Source organism: Rousettus aegyptiacus, unplaced genomic scaffold, assembly GCF_014176215.1.
Source record: "Rousettus aegyptiacus isolate mRouAeg1 unplaced genomic scaffold, mRouAeg1.p scaffold_m13_p_2, whole genome shotgun sequence".
NCBI classification, from domain to species: Eukaryota; Metazoa; Chordata; class Mammalia; order Chiroptera; family Pteropodidae; genus Rousettus; species Rousettus aegyptiacus.
In genome coordinates, this window is record NW_023416295.1 from 54,395,067 (window position 1) to 54,419,484 (window position 24,418).

Below are 24,418 nucleotides of genomic sequence, written 5' to 3' on the forward strand. Positions count from 1 at the left end.
TCTCTCCAACCATAAATCTGTTCCTAGACAACTTGATTGCTTCAAAGAAAATAAATTATCTTAACTCTAAGAAATCAAGACTTTTTAACCTTTAAACTGAGTTTTTAAATCTTATACATATTTCACATTGCTTCATAAAAATTGGAGGATACTTTGTAAAGGGAGCTAAAGTATGAAAGTGCTTTGAGAAATGCAAAGTGTTTTGTAAATCTCTAAATAAATATGAACACCATTATTTTTTATGGTATGGATTGCTAGTTATCTATATTTCTTAAGAAGGGCACAGTAGAGATTACGAAAGTTGAGATTTTCATACTTAAAACTTGAAGCTTAAAACTGAACTCAATTAAGACTGTTGAGCAACATGGAATTACAATTAGCTGTGGGAATATTGGTAGTGATAGATGGATAAAACATATATTATATAACATCTAATATATAATATAGAGGATATGATATACAACATATAATATAACAATATAAAAATATAATGCTTTATTTAATATCTAATAATATAAAAATATATAACAACCCTTTTACAAAATGCTTTTGCTTTTAATTTTTATTTTTTGACTTAATATGAAGATAACATGTTAATATGAATAGTGCTAGCATAACAGTATGCCATTGTGTAATACCAAACACCTCTCCACTGAAGTTGTCTAAGTTAACTTGTGTCTAGTCAATCATCAAATATTTCTGAAGACTATATCATGAGCAAGGTTTTGAATTAAGATTTTGAGAGAACTAAGAAATTGTAAGAAAAAAATTCATCTCCTTGAGATGATTTCAATCCCTTTTATATAGCAAACTAACAATTCCAGAAAGTTCAGAAGAATACTTTATGAATAGCCCCTGACCAAAAGAGCTACAGCATTTTTGATGATATGGCAGGCATTGGGAAGGTAACAGAAAGAGGAAAGGGAATCGAAGATGATGGACTAGTGCAAAGTCATGAAGCAAAGACAGTAGAAAGTTTGAGGGGCTGTATGAGATGCCATGATGTGGAGCAGGAAGGTCACTACTGAAGACCTGGCCAGGAATCAAGAGGACTGAGACTTCCCATATGATTGATAGGCTGAAGATACCAGTTTGAGGTTTCAAATTCGATCCTCATTGAGGCATCATGAAAGATGTTGAGCAGGGGTGTGACTGTAATAACATATTGTGTATCCTATGCCTTTGTGACTATGACAAATTTTCCTGTATCCTGCGGCTTTCTCTTTAATTGGATGTATTCATGAATTGTAACTTCAGACCCAAACTCACTTCCCTGTGGTCAGGGAGGAAGATCAGCATCCCCACTCTCTCTATCTGGAGCTGATTGGCGTCCAGCTGTACTACTAACAGTGACAGTGCCTGATGTGCCTGAGAAAAGCCTTGGGAATCACTGTGCCTTTCATTCACAAAGCTTCCTAACTCCTGTTCATCTGCTCTGTTAGCTGCCTTAAGGCCTAATACTGAGACATAGCTCCAAATCCATTTTTTGTAATAAGTCTTTGCCTCATCTGAGTATTTGGCTTCTATGTTCTCTGAATTCCCTCTCCCTGACATACACACACCTGCTGTTCAGCTCCTGGTTGGGATCCTGACACAAAGGGATAGGTCTCTCTGAGCAATGATGACTTGATATTACTATTTGTCATTGAATTATCACTGCTTTTGTGTATCATCCACTGAACTGGAATCAACCACCCTTCACCTCAGGTACTAACTTGCCAAAACCTGTTGGAACATTTCTGACATAGCGGTTTCTTGGGACACTGGCTTTGGACATGGACTGCCTGGGTCCCTTTGTCTAGATTTGTTTTTGCTGTACTGTTAATCTTCTCCACGTGCAGTGCTTTAATGAATAGGCACTTCTGGGACTCAGTTTAATCCCCAGCCTTCTGTACCCATGCATTGTCACCCTAATATGTCATACCTTATAGCTGTGTCTATTTTTGCTATGACCAAGTGATGATATTTTTAGATGTGGCTACTGACCTCGGATTACTTACAGTAGAATGGGAAAGGAAAGAATAATTTTGGATCTAAGACTCTAACCACCCCCCGAAGCCAGACCAATCTACGTGGAAAAATATCAAAGAGGTGCTCCCAATGACCAGGCCTGGGGTGCCCTCAGTGTCAGTCCTAGCCAGCAAAGAAAAAATCAGAAAATTAGATAGGCTCACCTAACAACTGGGCTCCGTGCAGTACCTGCGGCACAATATCTCAGTTGCCTGCAATAGCCTAGGAAGATCCCCGCTGGTGCAGCTGCATATACAGTTAAGAAAAATTTAAATAGCAGCTAAATAAAACATGATGCCTTAGGGAGCAAGGCAAAATTAGAGAGCATGCAAGTATTTGGCAATTAAGATGTTCAAGAAAAAGTAAAAGTGTCTCAGAATATGGTAATGATGCATCTAAAGATCTATGGTGACAGCACTCAGAAATAGTAGTAGACAGTTAGCATTAGGGAAAAATAAGCTGAGAGTAGACCTTAACCATTTAATAGGAATTTGAAGCATAGCCGTTGAGACAGGATGCTGGGATATGTATAGAGTGAGGGTAAGGGAGCCAAGAGCAGGAAAGCCATGCTGAGTTGGTTTTAAAAAGAGGATTTAAAAATAAACATTAGGGTAATAGTAAATTTATGAGAACTGGAGTACACAGGAGCTGAGGAGGTCTGAAGCTTCCAAATAAAATGGACGTCTGTATTTCAGAAGGGCCTGAATGCTAGCAGGTATGGGGAATTCAAGGAAGGTTGAGCTCCTGCACAAGATGTGGCTTAATATCCAAAAGCAGAGATAGAAGTAGGTTTCTCAGAGTAGTAATCTAGTGGAGAGGGATTATAGACTAGGAATTAGGCTGGGACTAACTTAGACCCACTGAAAGTGGTGTTCGGCTTCTACCAAATTTATGCCTCAGTGGAGTTCAGCATAGAAGGAATGAAGGCATGTAGACAACTTGGTTGTCTTAGTCTCAACAATAGGGAGATGGCAATTAAGATACATTAAATGCTGCTTTATATTATTTATTTTGTTCTTCTAGGAACCCACATGTGGTGGATGTTACCTTCATTTTACAGATTAGTCTCAGTAAGGTTAAACCATTGCTTTTAACAGCCAGACAGATATCATAACACAGGGCAAACAGGGTTCTGAGCTTTGTTTTTGAACATTTGTCCAATGTTATATGTAGGCATAGACTCAGTTCCAGTGTTTCCTTTAGGATTTTTGTCGCCTGGGAAGAACTGGGTCAGATAGGCAGCATTCAGTATGAAGTTACAGAGTTCAGAGACTTCCTGACTGAGTTGGAAAGCCTTCATCGGCAAGTTCTACAGAACCATGATTAAATGAAAACTATCAGGACTAACCTGTTCTTTCAAAACTGTCAATTTAGGACGCTGACCTTCTTAATATAAGCTGTGCTTCTCTGTGATAAAGAACTCTAGGCAGGATGACCTTGATGGGGTCATCAAGAACTCACTAAACAAGAGGTTACCCACAGAGGGAGTAGGGCCTTTACAAATGAGGACTAACAGCACATTTATGTGTAGATACGTGTATAGATACATACACATATACACATGCACACATACCTACAAACATATGTCACTATAATTGACCATTAACTTGGCTACCAGACTTTAAGTTTAGAACTTTTAAAAAGGAGGTATTATAGAAATATTCTATCATTATAGCAAGGATGGAATAGAGCTGTTCTCTTCTTGCAACTATTTTCAAAGGCCAAACAGTATTATCCTGTGTTCAAAACCTTCTTGACCTTATAGAAGGAAAGTGCTATAATGGTCAAGCCAGAAAAATATTTCAGATTAAGCCAGTAAACTTCCAGAGTGCATTTGTGATTGACTTGGAGTATTATAATTTTTATCTTTGATGTTATTTTTTGAAGACCTTATTTTCAAATGTGACTTCATTTAGCCTTTTTTTTTAGTGCATATTTAATGTATATTGCCTAAATGCCTATATTTTATCTCATCATATGAATGACAGCAGAACCTTGGCACTGATCTCAAATGTTTTTGAGACTCCTTGGAGTACTCATACTTTCACTATGCCCTTGTGGACATGTCTCATTTCCTTCTGCCTGCTTGGATGATCTCATTTTGCCTTGTGCTAGTTACAAGTTTGCATTTTCTCACTGCTGTGATCCATGAGTGTGAACAGGGTCCTGTCCAAATCTGTTAGTAGCTGCTCCTCTTGAAGCTGTCACCCACTACTATGGGTCCTCATGTCACTCGGAAGTCAATGCCTATAGAACAGTGAGACAATCTATAGCCCAAGGATGCTTAGGATTGATTACCCTGTCCTTCCCAGATCCCTTTAATAGACTCAAGAAAGACATAAATGTCCAATCTGAAGTATGTGTCTTTAGCTCAGTTCACCAATAATGTAGAGATATTTGCTGTCTAAATTCTGGCAGCCAAAAACAAACCAAGTTCTCCAAAACACTACATTTCTTTCTTTTTTTTTTTTTGTCAGAAACCATAAAGGCAGTTTTCCTCTCAAAAGATGTCAAAGTTTCATCTCCCTGGGTACTTCATGTCAAGATATAAATCTATAGGAAGGCAGAAATTGGCTTTATGCTTCAGTGAGAGGTTGGATATATCATTGCCATACTATTAAGTAGACCATATTCTAGGTCTGCAGCTGTTTTTCTGTGAAACACGCTTTGTTTGCCCCTCTAAGCTACAGTCTGTAGCATCTTCTTTCAGAACTATACACACACACACACACACACGCACACACACACGTGTATATATATATATATATATATATATATATATATATATATATATATTTTAGATGTCTGAATGATCTATGAATATAATGGGATCATGAAAAAACTGTATCTCCCCATCAAAGCTACTTTAAATGCTAAATCCTCAAAGTAAGAGCATGAGATTTGCTTGTTTTTTAAAGTATTTAATTACCAGTCACTATGAAGAAACACAATAAAGATAATAAGACATGTGAAAGTAACAGAACTCCTACAAAGTCTTCTAGCAGTGGCCCTTACCCTTTGCTTCTTTTCTTCAGGAAGCCCCTATGCCTCTAGCTGTCATTCTTTAAATTCTAAGGTTACTTCTTAATGCTTCCTACCTTCCTCTAACTAGCTACCACTGCCCAACACACCCATTTCTCCTCAAGTGACTTTGGTCACCTCAGAAACTACAGCAGTTCTACTATTGGAGAGTAGTATATCATCAATGACAGCTGAGCTGTTTAAAGTTCCCTAACCACAAATGGATCACTTATCTCCTGAGTAACTACCAATTGGCAATTCTCTTTTCAATCTTTAACCTCTCACCTTTGCTTTATAAGGGTGGGTCAAGTAGAGTCATTTATTATACAGGATACTATACCCTAAAAGCTTCTATTTTTATGTACCATATCTGATAGATACCACCAAGAAACAGACATCAAAAGCCATCAGTTTCCAGAATTTGGGGTGGGGAGTGGGATGAGGGTTCATATAATGGGCAAAAGTTTAGATTTTTAAAAATGATACATGTAAAAAGTAACAGCTTCTTTTCCTATAACTGAAATTAATTTTGATCATTGGCCTTCATTCTACAGAATTAGCAACTCACTGCATTTAGGGTTTTCTTGGTTCCACTTAAGATTTTTAGTCGATGTGGGATTCCCTTTCCTAGGGCTGTGCCAATGGGATTGGGGGGTGGGAGACCTGGTTCTGTCTCTGATCCCCCGCTCAGGCTGGTTTCAGTTAACAGATAGAGTCTGCACTGATTTTGTTTTTGATTTTTATCAGCATTAAACCCAATAGGCATCCTCTTAAAATGTCCATTTCTCCCATGGTTAAGTCATTGGCCCACACAGGCTACTCAGCAACTCCCTTATCCTGACTACAAATCCCTTCAGATCTACTGGCTTTCTCTCACTAAGTCCAAGGCCTTCTCAAGGAAGGTTCTGTCAGCTGTGAAATGATTAGTAGGGTGTTCTATCAAGACTGGTTTGTCTATATGTGTCACAGTCATTTCTTGTTATTTCTCCCAGAGATGGAGACACGGGTTTTGTTAGCTTTAAGATCTCAAAAATAATCTCTTGACTTTTAGACCTCCAAATACCAGGCTTGAAAACAAGGCAATAAAATAAGAAATAGAGTTCAAATCTCCTTTCAAAGACGCACATCAACATCTAAATCTTTTGCTTTGGTTTTGTGATTTCTTTCCTTTAATACTACTCTCTCCTGTCCCTATTTTTGATAATTTAAAAAAAGTTTGGAAAAAAAATTGATTCCAACCAATCATAGGTTTTTAAGTGACTATAGCTCATGACACAAACTTGATGTCTTGAGTTCTCCTGAGCTCTGGCTTTTGGTATTTAAAACCATGATTTTTGAAGTTAAAAAAAAAATTGCTCTTAAATTACCTATGCCCTGAGTTTAAAATATTCATTTTGAATCTCAGAACATCTTATGTCTCTTTAAACAGTCTTTGCCTGATGCAAGGAGTGGCTCAGTATTTCATAGGGGGAAGAGATTTCATGTTAAAAAGGGTTACAGAAAAACAACGACAACAGTTTTTTCAAGTTACCACCACACAAGGGCAGTAACAACAGAAAGTGAGGCCTGACATTGTGTTGTCTTAATATTTCTAGATAAAACATTACACAAAGCCAACATCTTTACCATTATCGTTTCTCATAAGAGACCATATTTTGTCATAAAAACACAAAAGGTCATAATCTAAAAATAAAAGACCACTCTTTATGGATGATATGAAGCATTATTTTTTAAAAAGCTATATTTTTCTATTTATACAATTTATCCATCTTGGGGATGGGAAAGGGTCAGAGATAAAACTTTATGATGAGATATCACAGTTCCATGAAGGAATCCCTATCTCCGCTCAAAAGCCAGGTAAAACTTAAATGCTGCCATGTTACTGAGTTGAGCTTTTTTGAGTAAGACTTCCTGGAATCTACACTTTCAAGAATGAAGTGGGCTTAGAAAACATGAACGTGAGCTCAGGATTACAAACATATCTAAATTTCTGAAGCTAAATTTACTTGAAAACTGGGAAGAACAGTGATTAGACATTATTAATGTTAATCATTTAAAATGAGGTAGAGTACGAAAAAAATACCCAGTACATGGAACTTCAGTTAATATTGATTTAAATCAATATTATTCTAAATTATAAAACTAAGGAGGAAACATTTATGCCATTTTATAAAACAACCAGGTACTTTTACCATGTCTATAGACTCCCTTTTCTCAAAAAAATCAAATTTAGTTTGCCGGATCAAATGCCTCTTCATTTTAGGCAGGCAAGAGATGGCTGCTGATGTTAGAATAAAATGGCTACAGGAGCTACAGTGATGTATGAGTTAGTGGAGGCTAAACTCTGCTGTCATAGAAAGTGACACCAGAATCTTAAAGACTCACAATAACAATCACTGATTTTTGCTCACAATACATGCACATCATGAGCCTGCTGCCATGCTGCTCCTTATCATCTTCATTCTGGGCCTAGACTAAAGGAATAGCTTCCACCTGGGGAAATCTTGATCTCTTGGCAGAGAGAAAAATGTAGCCACATGATGGCTCTTAAAACTTCTGTTTATATGTGGCATATATCCCAATTCATTGGCCAAAGTAAGTTACACTGCCAAGCCTGATGTTGAAATAATCCTGAGATAGAAAGAGATAGCAAATATTTTGAACAATAATACAATTAACAAAGTAAGTAAAAGTAAATGAGTTTAAAGAAGACAAGATTTGAACAATATAGAATGGTGGGCACTACTGACAGTTAACTACTCAACTCTAGCTTATTTGCTTCTGTGAAGGATTGTCGATCTAGTGCTGCCAGACCTAGTTTTTCAAAAGAAGCTGAGCCTAGTGACTATGTCTATTTGTAGTTCTCTGTTCCAAATCTAGCTCTGGGATAATTCCTGGCCCCCTACAGCTCTAACACCAAGTGTAATATAAGATTATATCAGGGCTGGAAGGAATGGATACCCACTGTTGCTAAACATGCCAAATTTTCAAGACAGAGAATCTGAAATGTTACATAAAATCTTTATGCTTTTTTATATCATCAATGAATTCAAGTATTTTAAATACACAGTGCCAGACTAACAAAACATAGTTGGGGCAAAACTGGCCCACAGTTTCTGAATAATAGTGGTGATGTCACTAGAGATCCCGCCACTTTCCTGAACTAACAACTTCTGAGAGGGAGTAATCAAGCAAATTGTCAGATTGCTACATGGTAAGTAAGTAGGCTATTTTCCTTTTTTATTTTCTGGGAATGCCAGCTTCTAGGAACCCCATTTTTATGTAACTAACATGTCTAGAATATTTACATGGAAAGTGAAGAATTTGCTCTATCACATAAAACATTTACAGTGATGGAATTAGATATTCTATAATAAAAGTGAACAACGATCAAGTGCTTATTTAAGTCTTTTCTGAATTTGAATTTGTAAATGTTCATAAAGCTATCACGCAATGGAAATCTTTAAAATTTTTAAAAAAAGAAGATGGCTGGCATCATTGTTGATACAATTAAAAATTCCCAGCAAAATAGCATATTATCTGGATATAAGACTAAGACTACAGAACAATTAAGCAGAGGCTGATAGCCATATTAGAATATTACTCACAATAGATTAAAATAAGCTAAGTCTATGACCATGCCACCCTGAATATGCCTGATCTCGTCTGATCTATGAAACTAAGCTGGATCGGGCCTGGTTAGTACTTGGATGGGAGACCACCTGGGAAGACAAGGTGCTGTAGGCATTTAAAATAAAATAAAAAATAAAATAAAATACTAAGATAAGCTAATTGAACTTCATTTTTTATTTTATATTTAAAAAGACTTTGCATTTTCTTGGGCCCATGGAAGTGAATCACCTGCTTCCCTCCATCTGTGCAATACCTAACCCTCCCCGTGGTCTAAAATTAGATCACAAAGACCACATTTGAGGTGTATGAGCATTTAGGTAAAGGAAGGATACTATGTTTATGTTTTATCTCTTTGTATATTTATCACCTAGTAGAATGTATGGCACAAAAATAAGTGTTCAATATCATAGTAAATGAATTAATATTCATGATAATATAATCTATCAAAACAGATGATTTCTCTATTTAATATATATTTTAATTATTTAACAACATAGACTTGAGATCAAGAATACAAATTTATTTTTCTCTATCCTATTTTACTAATGTTACATTTGAGTCAATTGGCCAGCATGAATTATTTCAACAGTCTCCAATCTTTTTAACTGGTGTTGCTATGAGAATCTAATGCCTTATGATTTGAGGTGGAGCTGAAATGGTGATGCTGGTGCTGGAGAGTGGCTACAAAACAGATGAAGTTCCTGCTGTGTGGTCTGGTTCTTAACAGGCCACAGACCAGCACTGGTTCACGGCCCTGGGGTTGGGGATCTGTGAATTACTGGATTACCTAGACAGAAGGATTTTAGCCACAATTCAGGATGTCTGTCTATTTGTCTATCTATTTATTATCTATCTATCTCTCTATCTATCTATCTATCTATCTATCTATCTATCTATCTATCTATCTATCATTCTATCTGTATCCCTATATATAATAGGCATAAACAAGTACCAAATACCTGTACAAAGTTCTTTCTATACCTAATCATTTTCAAGCCTCACAGTAATCCTTTGAAGTGGATATTAACAATAATAATTTTACTGTTACAAATCTGGATATTAAGTTTGAGAGAAGCAAAGTCACTTACTAAAATGAACACATAATTAGAAATATTTTCAGATCCCCAATTCTGTTTTTCTTCCAATATACTTTACTTTCAGTTTAGTTCTACATACAGGATCCTTCATATATGATTTTAAACATATCAACTCTTTAATCAGTAACCGAATAAATATGAAGCACTGCTAATCCATGTGAACATATAAGTGCTAAAAGAATATATCCTCTGAAGAAAAGTATAAGAATAGAATATCTGTATATAGCAGGTACCTATTTAATTTACTTTTGATTTTCTTTTTTGTACATAGAACCTATAGGTCCCAAAGGTCCTGGTTAATTGTTGGCATTCCCTGACACAGCTTGCTTCAGAGGCTGTCACATAATCAGTCTAATGTCACTTTAACTTTCAGTATCAGCTCCAGAGAACAGTGTGCTGCAGAAACAGGAAAAAAACCCTCTGCCTTCCTCACACACCGTCCCTCTCAATGGCCTTGTAACCTGCCTTCTCCACGGTGTCTTGTCTGCAACCCCACCATGGTGGTAGTGGTGTTCCTCTAGTTGTAGAGGAGAACAGGGGTTCAGGTCACCCTCCACAGCATCTGTCTACTGTCCGTAGCTGCTTAGCTTGAGCTTATGCTGCCATTAAGCAGGAAACTCAAGCACTTTAATTTTGCCAACTTTATCTGCCAGCTCTCTTCAGTTTGGGTTTCTAAGCCAATAGGCTTCTTTTCATATTTATATTTTTATAATTATGAAATACTTCAAATATAAGCAAAATAAAAATAATATTCCTGACATCCCTATACCCCCTACCCAGCTTAGCCAAATTTAATTTTTGCCAGAATTATTTTAGTTAAAAAAAAAACTTTTAAATTTTCTCAGAGCTAAACTATCCTGTTTGATAGAAATCATTTCCAAAAATATTTATATATCTTCATTTATAGCAGATATCCATAAAAATAAAGCACTGCTTTGCACATTTTATAAATCATAAATATTTCATAAATTATTTAAAATGTTTCAATCTTCTGTATACATTTTGTTCAATGTTATGATTATTCATATTGCTACAGGTATCACAAGTTCATTTATTTTAATTAATGTATAGGCTTCAATAGAATGAATATACAAGAATATCTTAATATTCTCTTTATGGGCATTTAGGTTTTTCTTCCCTTCTCTCCCCTCCCTCCGCCTGACCTCTCCTCCCCATTCCTTCCCTTTCTGTTTCCCTTTCCTTTTTTTTCCTTCTTCTAAATCACTATCCCAAACTAATTTACAAGAGCAGCTCTTGGTGAACATATGCAAGAATTTTATAGTGTATATAAATTAGAAGTAGAGTTAGTGTATTAAAAATATATACACATTCAACTTTCCTAAATATCACCAAATTACTCTCCAAATGAGTGCAAGAGATTTACCTGTGTTCCAACAGTGTATAAAATAACACATTGCTTCACAGGCTCAGAAATATTTGATATTACCAAAACTTTTTAGTTTGTTCAATATGATGATGCACTATTATATCTCCTTGGTCAACATGAACATATCTTGTGTGTATTTGCCATTTAGGTTTCCTCTTTTGAGAATTATTTATTCGTTCTTTTGCCTAGTTTTGGGGAAAATAATCTCTCATTGATTTTATGGGTTCATCATATATGTGTAGGACATAAAGTCTTTAAGAGTTAATGTGCATTATCAATAGTCTTCTCAGGCTTTGACTTTTTCTCTATGTTGTTTATAGTAGATTTTTTTTCTTTTTCTGTAAGAGTAGTTTCTAATTCTAATGCTGGCAGTTCTTACCAGTTGTTTATTCTTTATATTTGCATTTCATTTTAGAATTCCTCTTTACTTTTAAGTAATATTTTTCTTTCATTCTTTATTGTATGTTTTATTTTTCACAATTTGTCTCTATATTCAATTTTGTGTATAGTATAAGGACAGATATGCTTTTTGGTTTTCCTATCTTCCTCCCTTCTCCCTCCCTCCCTCTCTTCTATCTTTCCTTTCTTCTTTATTTCCTCCTTCCCTCCCTCCCTCCCTCATTTCTCTCCTTCTTTCCTTGTTTTGAAAACCAGTTGTTCCAACCCCTTTAATATGGTTTAGAAATTTAATATCTGTATTCATGAATGATATTGGAACCTATTTCCTTTTCTCCTGGCATTATGTATTGACCTTCTTTTATTCTATTATCTTTTGCCTTAAAACAAATTTTGTCTGTTATTATTGCTCTTACCATTAGTTCACACACACACACACACACACACACACACACACACGGCTGATATATAGTTTTCCATTCATTTACTTTTGATTTTTATAATTATTAAGTCATTTATTTGCCTTTTCTAAATAGCATATAGATCAACTATACTGTTGTGTAGGTAAGGTAAGCTTCGTTGTGGTGCTTTTTAAGTAAGCTTATTTCATATACGTGTACTATAATTTCTCATGTATTTGGATTAATTTCAACTACCTTATTTTGAGGTTTGTTTCTTATTTGTTTTTATCCACTTTCCTACTTTTTACATGCATGAATCATTGTCTTTAATTCCATTTAGGAAATAAAATTTTATAACAAAGTACCTAGGTATATTTTTAAATATTACTTATCACTTATTGTACTGTTATGAACCCAAGAATTCATGTTTTACACAACATCTGAAAAACTCTCAACTATAACCATTTTTAATATTAATGCATTACCAATTCTTTATTCTTTCTTTCTATAAATATTATTAGATATTATTTGGATAGATGTTTTTTTTTAATTTTGCTTTCATATTTTTCATTTCTTTTCAAACTTTTCTAGTTTCCTAATTCAGCTGTGTCTAATAAGATGTTTAAACAATACTTTATGTTTCTTATTTTAGGAATTATAATACAATTAAAATCAACTTTTTATGTTCAAATTGTCTTGCCCTTTTCTTATATCTTTAATACATTATATCTAATACATTTAAATCTTCTTTTTCATTTAATTGATCTTATTGCTAAAAATTAAAAATGTGATCATCTGAATAGATGCAGAAAAACACTTAACAAAATAATTCCCCCCCCCCCCCCGCCAAGATAAAAACCAACAGAAAACTATCAATAGAATAGTTTTTTTTCCTCAAACTTTATGGCTCCAAAGCGGGGGAAAAAACTATAAATAGCATTGTACTTAATGATGAAGGCTGATACTTGCCTCCAGTTGAAAACAAGGTAAGGATACCCACTTTCATTACTTATATTCAGCATTGTACTGAGGTATTATCTAGTTCTAAAGTATAGGAAATAAATAAGAGGTATGAAAATTGGAAAAGAAGAACTAAGATTGTCTACAAATAAAGATGACAAAATTGTTCCTAAAACTAAAACTGAGATTAGCAAATTGTTGACTATAAGATCAATTTCCAAAAATCAACTGTACTTCTTAATACTAGAAATAAACAATTAAAAAATGAAATGATAGTTGCAAATGCACAAACTGTTTTGGGCTAAATTTAGCAAAATATGTGCACAAACTATTCATTGAAAACTACAAAAGATTGAATGATGAAATATTGTTAATATTCTTCTCAAATTGAGCTCTAGAGTCTGGGTAATCCCAATAGGCAATTTCAAAGAAATTGAAAAGCTGTTTCTAAGATTTGTATAGAAGTGCAAAGGGCTTAAAATAGCCAAAACAACTTTGGGGAAAAAATCAGAGGACTTAGAAATTTATTCTTCAAGGTAGGAAGAAATATTGATATAGGGAATATATGATAGTCATATAGAGCAATAGAACAGTATGAAGTTTAGAAATAGACCTACATATATATGGTCAATTGATTTTTGACAAATGTGCCAAGGTAATTTAAGAAAGGGAGGAAGGAGAGTCTTTTAGACCAATGGTACTGTAATAGATGTCCATTTGAAAATAAAGCAAAACAAATTAGTCTTGCACTTTAATTCACAGTATATAAAAAAATATCTGACTTGAAATAGATCATTGATCAAAATTTATAGGAAATCATGTGACAGAGGTGCATTAAAACAGTATCATGAAGATATAATCAACAAAATCCAAACTGTGGAAACTATACAGAACAAAAGACCCAGTTTTGTTTTGTTCTAATTATAAAAAAAAATTAAAATAGAGGGAGACTAAGTGTATAGATTTACAACTTATAGGTTAAAACTTATAGATAAAAAGAGAAGATATATATCTACTAAATGCAATGAGTGGACCTTATTGTATTTCCATTCAAATTTTTAAAAAATTTGTAAAATTCATATATTGATTGGACATTTAATATTAAGGAATATTGCTAATTTTTAAAGCATCATAATAGCATTGTCTTTATGTGTGACTTTAAAGAAAATATTATTTTAAAAACAATGTTGAAATATGTGCAGATGATATGATATCTCAACTGAAATTCACTGTAAAATAATCTGACATTTGGTTGATACGGAAAAGCATATAAATGAAACATTACCCAAGAGTTAATAATTATTTAAGTATTGAATACATCAGATATTTTCACTCTATTATCTCTAATGGTGAATGTATTATAAATTTTCCATTATAATAAAAAAAGTTAATAAATATCTACCTGGAAAAAAAATCACCCTTATTCTATATACATAGTGGAAAAGATACTGGACAAGACCTAAAAGTGACCACAGAAAAAAAAAGAAAGAAAAGGTAAACTTAGCCTTTTTCCTTCTGGCGATCTTCTGCCTGAAAAACGTAAGTGCTTTTAATATAGTGACATGAGATGCAGTAGGACAAGGTAATTAAGCCTCAGTTGCTGTTGGGTGCCTTTTGTAAAAATTTAGACTACCAGAAAGTTATATAAACATATTCTGAATGTATCTTCAGGAGCGCTTGTGATTACCCTATGATTAAGGATCTTTTGTTTATAATCATGTTTTTTTTAAAAGAATATTCATTATAAAAATGTAAGTAAAGATGCTAATAAATGCCTTTTCTCTAAATTTAATTATAATTTTGAAAAATGTTAAGGAAGACTTTTATGTCAATGCGATTTCACTAATACTATGTTAAATTATTGCAGTAGGGAGCAATAATCAGTATGAACGTAAAGCATAGACGTGAATGTTACCAATAATAAATTTGTATTTGCATTATCAATGTTGTAACTCAACCTTATTGTGTTATCATAAACACTTGAAACAATCTTCTAATCTAAATACAACAGAATTGAGAAAACTACAGTTATGGCCAAAATTAGGTTTGTGAACTTTCTTTTACAAATTACAGAAATGTTCATCAGCAAGCTGTTGGCTGATGTGACCTTAGCTTTTCAGAAGACATTCCAAAAATATAACACACTTTCAGTGAGTCACGAAATAAAAAAAAAAGTATTTTCCAGGGATGTTGCATGAGATTTGAGAAGTAAAACTTTACTTTGATGCAATTTCATTTTATCTATTTGACCACAGTCATATTTAATGCTATCTGATATACACACATCATGTACATACAGTAGATTTCAACACTATATTAACAAGTCTAATGAATCAACTATTTTTCTTAGCTAGAAAAATATTAGGCAGAATTTACAATACTTTATCATCACTTATTATTCTAAAGTTGTTGATTTGCTTTATCTTATTTTCTAAGTCCATAATTTAAACTAGATTTATTAGAAAACTTTTCTTTCTAATTATGTTAACTGAAATTTTATCAAAGGTGTCTTTCAGTAAAACTTTATAAGAATCTGTATTTGAAATTGTGTAGATTGTTCCTTCATTATGATCATAGTATTCATGATTCTAGTCTCAGAACTAAGATATTAATGTGCTTTTATGTGCTATATACTTTTTTAAAAAAAAGTTCTCTCCACCCCTGGGTCGCAAGATATTCTCCTATAGTATTATCTCTTCACAATTTTACTTTTACTTCTTATATCAGGTTTTTAAAATCTATTGGAGAACCCCTCCTGCATATGTAGGAAGCAGGAATTTTATTTTTTCCTGTAAAGTGAGCTAGTTTTAACAGAACCATCTACTAAACAATCTGTTTTCTCCCCATTGATCTGTGAAGATTCTATTGTAAATTAAGTCCTCATTTACACATGAGTCTGTCTCTGTAGTCTGTTGTTTTTAATTGATCTATTTGTTTATTTACATGTTATTGTAACACTTTTTATAACTATGGTTTTGGCGTCTTTTTTTACAATCTAATAGAGCAAGACTCCTCGTTCTTTTTCAGACATAACATAGATATTCATGTACTTTTATTCTTCTGTATAAATTTTAAAATATAATTGTCATAACATTTAAAAAATCAACCTGGAATTTCAGAGTGAGATTTAGAATTGCCTTTCATGTATAGATTAATTGGGTTAGAATTTATATAGGTCTTTTATTACAGGTGCCTCAATCATAAGCATAGATTGTTTCTCCATTTTTCGAAATTTCTGTTATAGAGTTTTAACATTGTCTCTAAATAGTTTTGAGCATCCTTTGTTAAAACTAGTTTTTATGTATATTAAAAGATTTCTTTAAACCAATTTTGAATGCCATCTTTTTTTTTTAAATACATACTTCTGGAAAGAGATATATTATTTTTGTTAAGTTTAACTTAATCTAGCAATTTTGCTAACCTATCTTACAAACTCTCATTGTTAATTCTGACTTTTCACATAATCATGCCATTTACAAATCCTAATTTTACTCATCTTTCAATCTTGATACTTCGATTTTTTTTTCTTGTGACATTGTCTTGGGCTTTTATATGTTAAATAGTAGTAGAATTTTGTTTTGTACTTTTCTTAAATCAAAGTAACAGATTGCCCTTTTTATAATGGTAAAAGGTTTTATTTCCTTTTATACTTATAAATGTTGAACTATGTTAGATCTTATTCTGTTATTGGATTCAGTTAGCTAATATTTTATTTAAGATTTTTACATATATACTCATGAGTGAACTGACTTATGGTATTCTTCCATTTTATTGTTATCCAGTTTTGCAATTAGTATTACACAGCCTTCATGAAATGAGCCATTTCTTTCACTCATTTCCTGTGTTTTAGAACTAGTGGAAATAAAGATTAAGCACTGAGTTTTATTAGCTCCCTTGTATGATCTTGGATTGTAAAAAAGGAAGTCTTTACCATTTCTGTTTTTAATAATGAGTAATCTGTTTAGGTTTTCTATTTCTTCTTGTACCACTTTGTGCATTTTAAATATTTTAACATACAGAATCATTTCTTATAGGTTTTGAAGTTTATTAGAGTTTATATGTTTAGACTACTTGGAAAAAATTTTTCTAGGTGTATAATGCTTTTTTATAATTCTTTATGAATGCTGTTTGTTTGTATCTACTCTTTCTCTTTTTGTCATACTTGCCAGAGTTTTGTTTTATTAATATGTTTTAAGAACAGTCATTTGTTTTGTTTTACTGCTTTTTGTTTCAGTAATTCTCACCCTTTTTTTTTTTTTTTTTTTACAGTGGTTCTTCTTGTTTGGGTTTGGTTTGTTGCCTTTTTTACAATTCCTTGATTTGAATAGTTAGTTAATTTTAATTTCAATCTATATATTTTCCTGATAAAGATACTTAAATCTATATTTAAGTACTGTGCACATTCTCTTACCACCTCTGTTTTTAAATACAGTGTTCTATATTTATTTTATAATTTAAACTTCTGTTGTGTTACTTAAATTACTTATATTTCTATTTATTTGTGTTTATTATTAAGAGAATTGTTAAAATTTTACACTATACTTGATGATTTGTCTATTTTTCTTATATATTGCGTTATATACTTAAATTTCATACTGAGTTTTATATACATTTCTATGTATATATTCTGCTCTATTTCCTTTTCTGGTCATTTATTTTTGTCCCTTATATCATTTTGCTTTAAATTCTGCTTTAAATTTAATTTATATTTGTCAGCTATTAAGATTGCTATTTCATCTTTATTTTGGTTCATTTTTGCCTGGTCTATCTTTTTCTGTTCTTTTATTTTAACCTTTCTATATCATAACGTTTTAAGTGTATCTCTTTTAACCAATATGTTGTTAAATATTTCTTATCCAATCTGAAATATTTATCTTTTAATAAATTAAAAATTATTTACATTTATTTTAATAATTCTTATTTCTGCCATGTTTTTATATATTATATTTCCTTCCTTTTATTATCATATCCCTCTTCTTTTCTGTTTTTATGGAGGTTGTTTTTAAGACTCATATTGATATTAAGCCTTGTAAACTGTATGTTTTATCACTATCCACATTTTCCTCCAATAAAACACATACTTTAGTATGCTTTAACATCTCTCTTGTCCCTCTCCTCCCTAGCTCCTATTTAGACAATGTTTATGTTGCCTAGAATTAAAGTTTTGGGAGTTTATTAATATATTTTTAATATATTATTTCTTTGCTGCTCTCTATTTCAGAAAATAGTAACCTCTATTTACTTCGATTTCCAGTGTCCTCCTAAGGTTCCTACCTTTCTCATTTGGATACTTATTACAAGAGAGATTTAAAAATTAATTTTATGTTCCGAACTTTCTGAGGCTTTGTAACATGAAAATGTCTTTATTATGCCATCTCATTTATATGTCCTCTCAATTATTACTAATAATTAAATTATTATTTAAATTATTAAATCTCCTTTCTGGATTTATATTATCCGGATATTGGCATTTCCCATCCTGTCTGATTCTCTTAGTGTTTCTGTTAAATCTATTTCCTTATTATCTCCTTCTGTCTTCTGTTAAAGTACTATCTCAATTTGATCTTCCAGCTCACTAATTTATTCTTTGATTTTCTCTGTCCTGCACTTTTCTGGTCTACTTTATTATGCATTTTAACTATCTTATTTTTTTATTCCTAAAATTATTCTTGAATTTTTTTGTGACTTCTTGTGTCTGCCTCATAATTATTTTTCTTACACTACTTGAGTATATACACTGTTTATTTTAAAGTCCTAGTTTCTGTTTCTCAGTAATTCTGCTTCATTTAGTGATAAAAAATTCATTTATGAAATTATTTGGACCTATGTGTTTATGTTCCCTAATGGTATCAGCTATCATATCAGTAATATGTATTGGTGAAAGGTTGAATGCTGGGCTCCAGAGTTATCATAAAGAAGAATGCTATGGCTAGAAACATACATGTATATATATGACAAAAAATGGAAAAAACTTAAAAATTACTGTCTATTTTTTCTGTAAAAATTTTAATGTAATCAAGTTTTGATTTCCTTAGATTTTAATTATGTATATTTAACTATAAGATATAAAATTATTCAGTCATCAATTTCCTTTCAGTGAAACATTAAATATTGCTGTGATTTTGTTTTTTAAATAAAGAAAACCAAGTACTTAGTCATTTGAAAATTCTTAATTATTCTTCTTTGTAATACTTGGAATTTAACTTCCATAAATGATACTGTGGTCCTTCTAGTATCTTTGGATTTTAGTGTGAAATGTTTTCTCAGAACATTTGAGTGTAAAATAATTAAAGCATATTAATTACATGTTATAAAATTTAGCCAGTAAGAAAGAACTGGTAAAGTAACTAAAAGGCTAATCCAAGCATAACTGGGCATGTTTCATTCTGTTTTTCTCACTTTCTCTACTGGATTGTGAGATCAAGTAGTATAGAACTATAAAAGTACATTATTATTTTTTAAACATAAACATATTGTAATTCAAACATCAAAATAAGTGTTTCTCCATCCAATGTAGTGACTCAGGGGATCAATATCATGGTTCCTGTTATGCTATGACATTCGAAATGAGTCTCACAATCCGATTTTGCAATTTCTTCCAGAGAGCCTTTTTATGAGCAATAAATGAAAAGGAGAGTCTCATTATGTTCTAGTCACATTACTTTTGATGAAAATTCTTAAGATTTGCTTGTTCAAATCATTTTCCTCCCTAGTGGGCTTTAAATGACTTGTGACTATTTCTAAGGCCAAGTGCACTCTCAGTAGATAAAAATATTCATTATTGAGTATATTAAAGTTAAATTTTCACAATTTTGAAGATATGACTAAGACTTGTTGCAATAAACATATTTGAATAATGGTAGAGTCATTGGAGTGAGTGCACTGCCTGCCATGGAGTAGATTTTGAGATTAAAGCACTACTTATAATTGTATATCCTGGTATATTTCATTCAACAAGTTATAGGGCTTCATAGGTACACAGTAGATAAGGTTAATTGTGGCATGGGTCTTACAAGCAAATATTGGTGTCCAGGGTGTCTAGAATTTCTAGATGTCAGCTAAGAAATTTTATTTTTTTAGGGATCATTTTTATGATTATTGTCCTTTTCAGATACTGCTGAATTTATTTTCTATAAACAGCTAATATCTCATTCATCTATTCATTCAGGTGCTGGAAATATAGCAATGAACAAAACAGGCACTTTTAGTGGTAGAAACTGACAATGAATATCCAACTGACTAGGTTAGGTAGTGAGAAGAGGTATGAAGGAATATTAAGCCAAGTAAGGGTGTGTTCGGGGACACCTTTAGTCGTGATCAAAAAGGCCTCTTTGAAAGGTTGACAAATGATCACATAGCAATGCATGTAGTTGGAATATTTTTCTACCAGAGGGAACAAGTACGAAGGTCCTAAGGACTTTGAGGAACAACAAGGTGCCAGTGGGGCTGAGCAGGAGCTGCTAGTAAGAGAGGTGGACCCTTCCTCAGAATGTTGTATAGGAAAACATGTAATGTTTTGGGGCTTCGTATTAGCTTCATCAGTTATGATCTGCATGCAATTTACTCACCTCTTCATGGTTTGGATCCCCAACTGCCAAATAAGAATAACTGCAGCACTATCTCATAGGTGTAGCAGTTAAAGAAGAGAATATATGTACAGTTCTTGACATGATGCTATCAGCAATAAAGTATTAGATGAAGGGAGAGCAAAGATATGAAGTTGTGTCTTTCCAAAAATGAAAGAGTTAAATATCTGTTCACAAATTAAGAGTGGAAACCTTTAAAATATAAAAGTTAATTTTCTAGCTCTAGTTAATAATTAGGAGTTTCCATGTAGTTATTTTTTTCAACACCTCCTTGTAAGCTGCCATTTATTTAGATGTAGGTTTAGCTCCTTTAAAGCAGAACTTCTCAAGATCTTTACAAAAACACACTTAACTTTTTTATGCCTTTTTTTCATAATCCCAAAAGCATTACATTTGTTAAAGGATATTTTAAAGCACAGATATATAAATATAGGAAAATCATATACATCATGCTGTAATTAGAGGCTATTTTTCCACATGATTAGTAAATCATGTAAATATTAATAAATTGAATCACTTTCAGAAATTCAATATTTCAGTAAATTTTGACCATGTTTCATGACTTCATTTTTACTTTGAATTTTCTAATTCATCTAAATTTCATTTTGCTGTATGAAATAATAGAGACTTTCATTTGTCTCTCAACATATATATATGTCATTACTAAATTGAACTACAATCTTTCCCAAATACCAATTGGAAGAAAAAATTGGTTGTGTATGTTTTTGGGCTTTCATTTTATTTCCTTCAACTATCTATTTCTGAGCCAGCATGACAATATTTTAATAATTTTACATTTCTCTATGGCCACGCCACCCTGAACGTGCCCGATCTCATCTCATCTTGGAAGCTAAGCAAGGTCAGGTCTGGTTAGTACTTGGATGAGAGACCACGTAGGAATACCAGGTATTAAAAAAATAACAATAATCATAATTTTACATTAATATTAAATAAATGTATAATATATAAAATATATATAAACATTAAATAACATGTGACAGTTTAGTATTCATTACTGTTTTTTAACAAATTTTTCTTTTGCACTCTTGTTTTATTACACCTCCAGATAAAGTTTATATTATTTTAATAAGGTAAAAAAGTATTGGGAGTTTAATTGGAATCGTGTTAAATTTTATAGATGAATGTCGGAAATTTGATATTTCTACATTTTAATTCATTTAGCTTGGAATATTCATGTCTCTCTGCCTCTGTATGAGTGTGTGTTTCTGTGTTCTTTTTACTAAAACTCAAATTTAAAGGGAATTCGTTATTCTTTACCTTTCTTCCTTAATTTCAACACCATTAGCTGTTAGGGAAATGCAGTTTAAAACTACAATTAGTTATCACTATACTTATATCAGAAAGACTAATAAAAACAAACAAACAAAAGTATAACACTATGAAATGTTAACAAGAATTTCATCAAGAAACTGGATCATACATACATTGCTGATGTGAATAAAATGGTATAGCCATTGGAAAATGGTTTGCCAGTTTCTTTTAAAAACTAAACATGAGACTACCATATAACCTGGTAATTGAATTCCTGGGCATTTTTTTTTTTCCCAGAGAAATAAAAACTTATGTTCACACAAAAAGCTGTACATACAAGAATTTTATAGAAGTTTTATCCGTTATAGCTAAACACTAGAAACAATCAATTGTCTGTCAAAAGATATGTGGAGAAACAGATTGAAGTTTGTCTACAAGATGGAATACTACCCAGCAATAAAAAGGAATTAACTGTTTATTGTTACTGCAACAATTTGGATAAAGCTTCAGAGAATTTAATTGAGTAAAAAAGTCAGTCCCAAAAGGTTACACACCACTTGATTCCATTTATATAGCATTCCTGAAATGACAAAATTATAGAAATGGAAAACATATTAGTCTCTGTAGGATTAATGATGGGGTATGGGTAGGAATAAGTAAAGGTGTCTTAAAAGGACAACATGAAAGATTCTCTGGTGATAGAAATGTTCTATGCTTTTCATATCATTGTCAATATCCTGTTTGTGATGATGTACTATGATTTTGTAAGTTGTTAACTTTGGGGGAAATTAGGTATGGGCTATTATTTTTTACAACTGTATTTGACACTGCGATGATCTCAAAATAACAAATTTAAAAGTGAAACTAAATACATGAGTAGGGTCTTTTAAAATGTATTCTTAGAATTAATTTTGATTGAAATTACATTAAATTTATAAAAGAATTCAGCAATCTGACATTTTGTAATATAAATCTTTTCATCTAGGAGTCTCTCGGTTTCTCTCTCTCTCTCTCTCTCTCTCTCTCTCTCTCTCTCCTCTCTTGTGTTCCTGTTACAACTGTTAGCAATTTTTAAAACAAATTTAAAGCAATTTCATTATTTGTCAACTTTTTTTCTTCTGTACTTATCCTAAAAGTTTCAACTGAATATTGACCTAGATAAAATAGGTCTGAAAGAGCTGGATTTAAACATGTGCAGTCTTTTCTTTCTATATTATCTCATTTAGTGTCAAAAATGAATCTTCGTAAAGTTCTGATTGGCCATGGCCTCACCGAAACAAGGTTTTGGTAGTCCATAGCTATTGGTGAATATACAAAGGAAATCTCAGCTAAAAGTCAGTGGCCCATTTGAAATCCAATCAGGTGATTGGTATTTATTCTATTAAAACATGTATTTTTTTCTCAAAAATAAAAATAACACAGATTTTTGTATATTCTGTAACTTTTTAACAGATGACATATTTTCAGAATCCAGTTTTCTTGTCTCTGTAATGGAAGATAATTTCTATGTATTCTAGTTTTCCTAACTTGCTGGATGTTTTACATTTCTATAGTCCTGTAATAAAACTCTAACCAGACAATATAGTACTGTAACTACATGTTACATTTAAGCATCTTTCAAAAAATTATTGAATTTACTGGGGGTGATATTGGTTAATAAGATTTTTTAAGTTTCAAGTGTACAATTCTAAAACACATCATCTGTATATTGCGTTGTGTGTTGACCATCCAAAGTCATATAATTGACTAAAAATATTTTAAATTATTAGGGCTTCTTGATAAGTGAAGAAATCATTGACAATTAAGTCTTTACAACATCTCTTTGACATTCTAATATCCAGGCCATTTTATGTTGTAAATTCATATAGAAGAAGGGGCACAGCTTTGAAAATTACCAGTATAATTCAAACTACGGCTTCACCATTTCCTGATACTACTAAAGGTCACTGAACTTTTCTAAACCTCAGGTTCTTCATCTGAAAATATAGATTTGAAGGTTACGAATACATCTATACATTTTACAAAAGGCAGTTCTTCATAACTTATTAATTACTATTGATAATGATGATGTTTATTCTTTAGAGTAAACTAGGTATTGCCTCAAAAGAAGGACAAGTCTTATGGAGTTTCTTTATAATCTGCAAATGAACTGTATGCCCTAGTCACTTTCTAAAACACCCATGTGATCTCACATGAAGTTATAAAACTATTTCTAACTTTGTATTCAAAATAAATTCACATTAGCACTTGACATACATTATATTCACTAAAAGTAATCTTAGTTGTTTTAGAGAATTTTCTGTACCCAAGACCACTTAGATATCTATTATCAGTTCTTTGATGAGAGACGGTATTCAGTCTGAAAAGGTAAAGAAGTAAACCTTGTTCAATGTTATTTGTAGACTTTGATTCTTTATACAATGCAGTTTGTAAAAAGCATTTACCTAAAACAATATTTGAGATAATATTTTATAATATGTCACTTTTGGGCATAAGCAATACAATAGAATTAATTATAAAATTTAAATTTCTACAATCTAAGTAGAATTTATTCGAAAGACCAAAAGGTTTGAATAAGATCTCATTTTACAATTTTAAGATTAAGACTCATTTCGGAGTCTTTTAACACATTCTCGTTTACTCTAGGGAAATAAT

General features: G+C 32.1%; 1 protein-coding gene and 1 pseudogene across 6 annotated transcripts in view; both read left to right on the forward strand.

The window, feature by feature from the left end:
* KCNH7 (potassium voltage-gated channel subfamily H member 7) overlaps positions 1–24,418 on the forward strand; it is a 405,071-nt gene that overhangs the window by 82,337 nt on the left and 298,316 nt on the right. The gene's annotated exons all lie outside the window — the stretch shown is intronic.
* On the forward strand, positions 8,660–8,778 carry LOC118614854 (annotated as a pseudogene).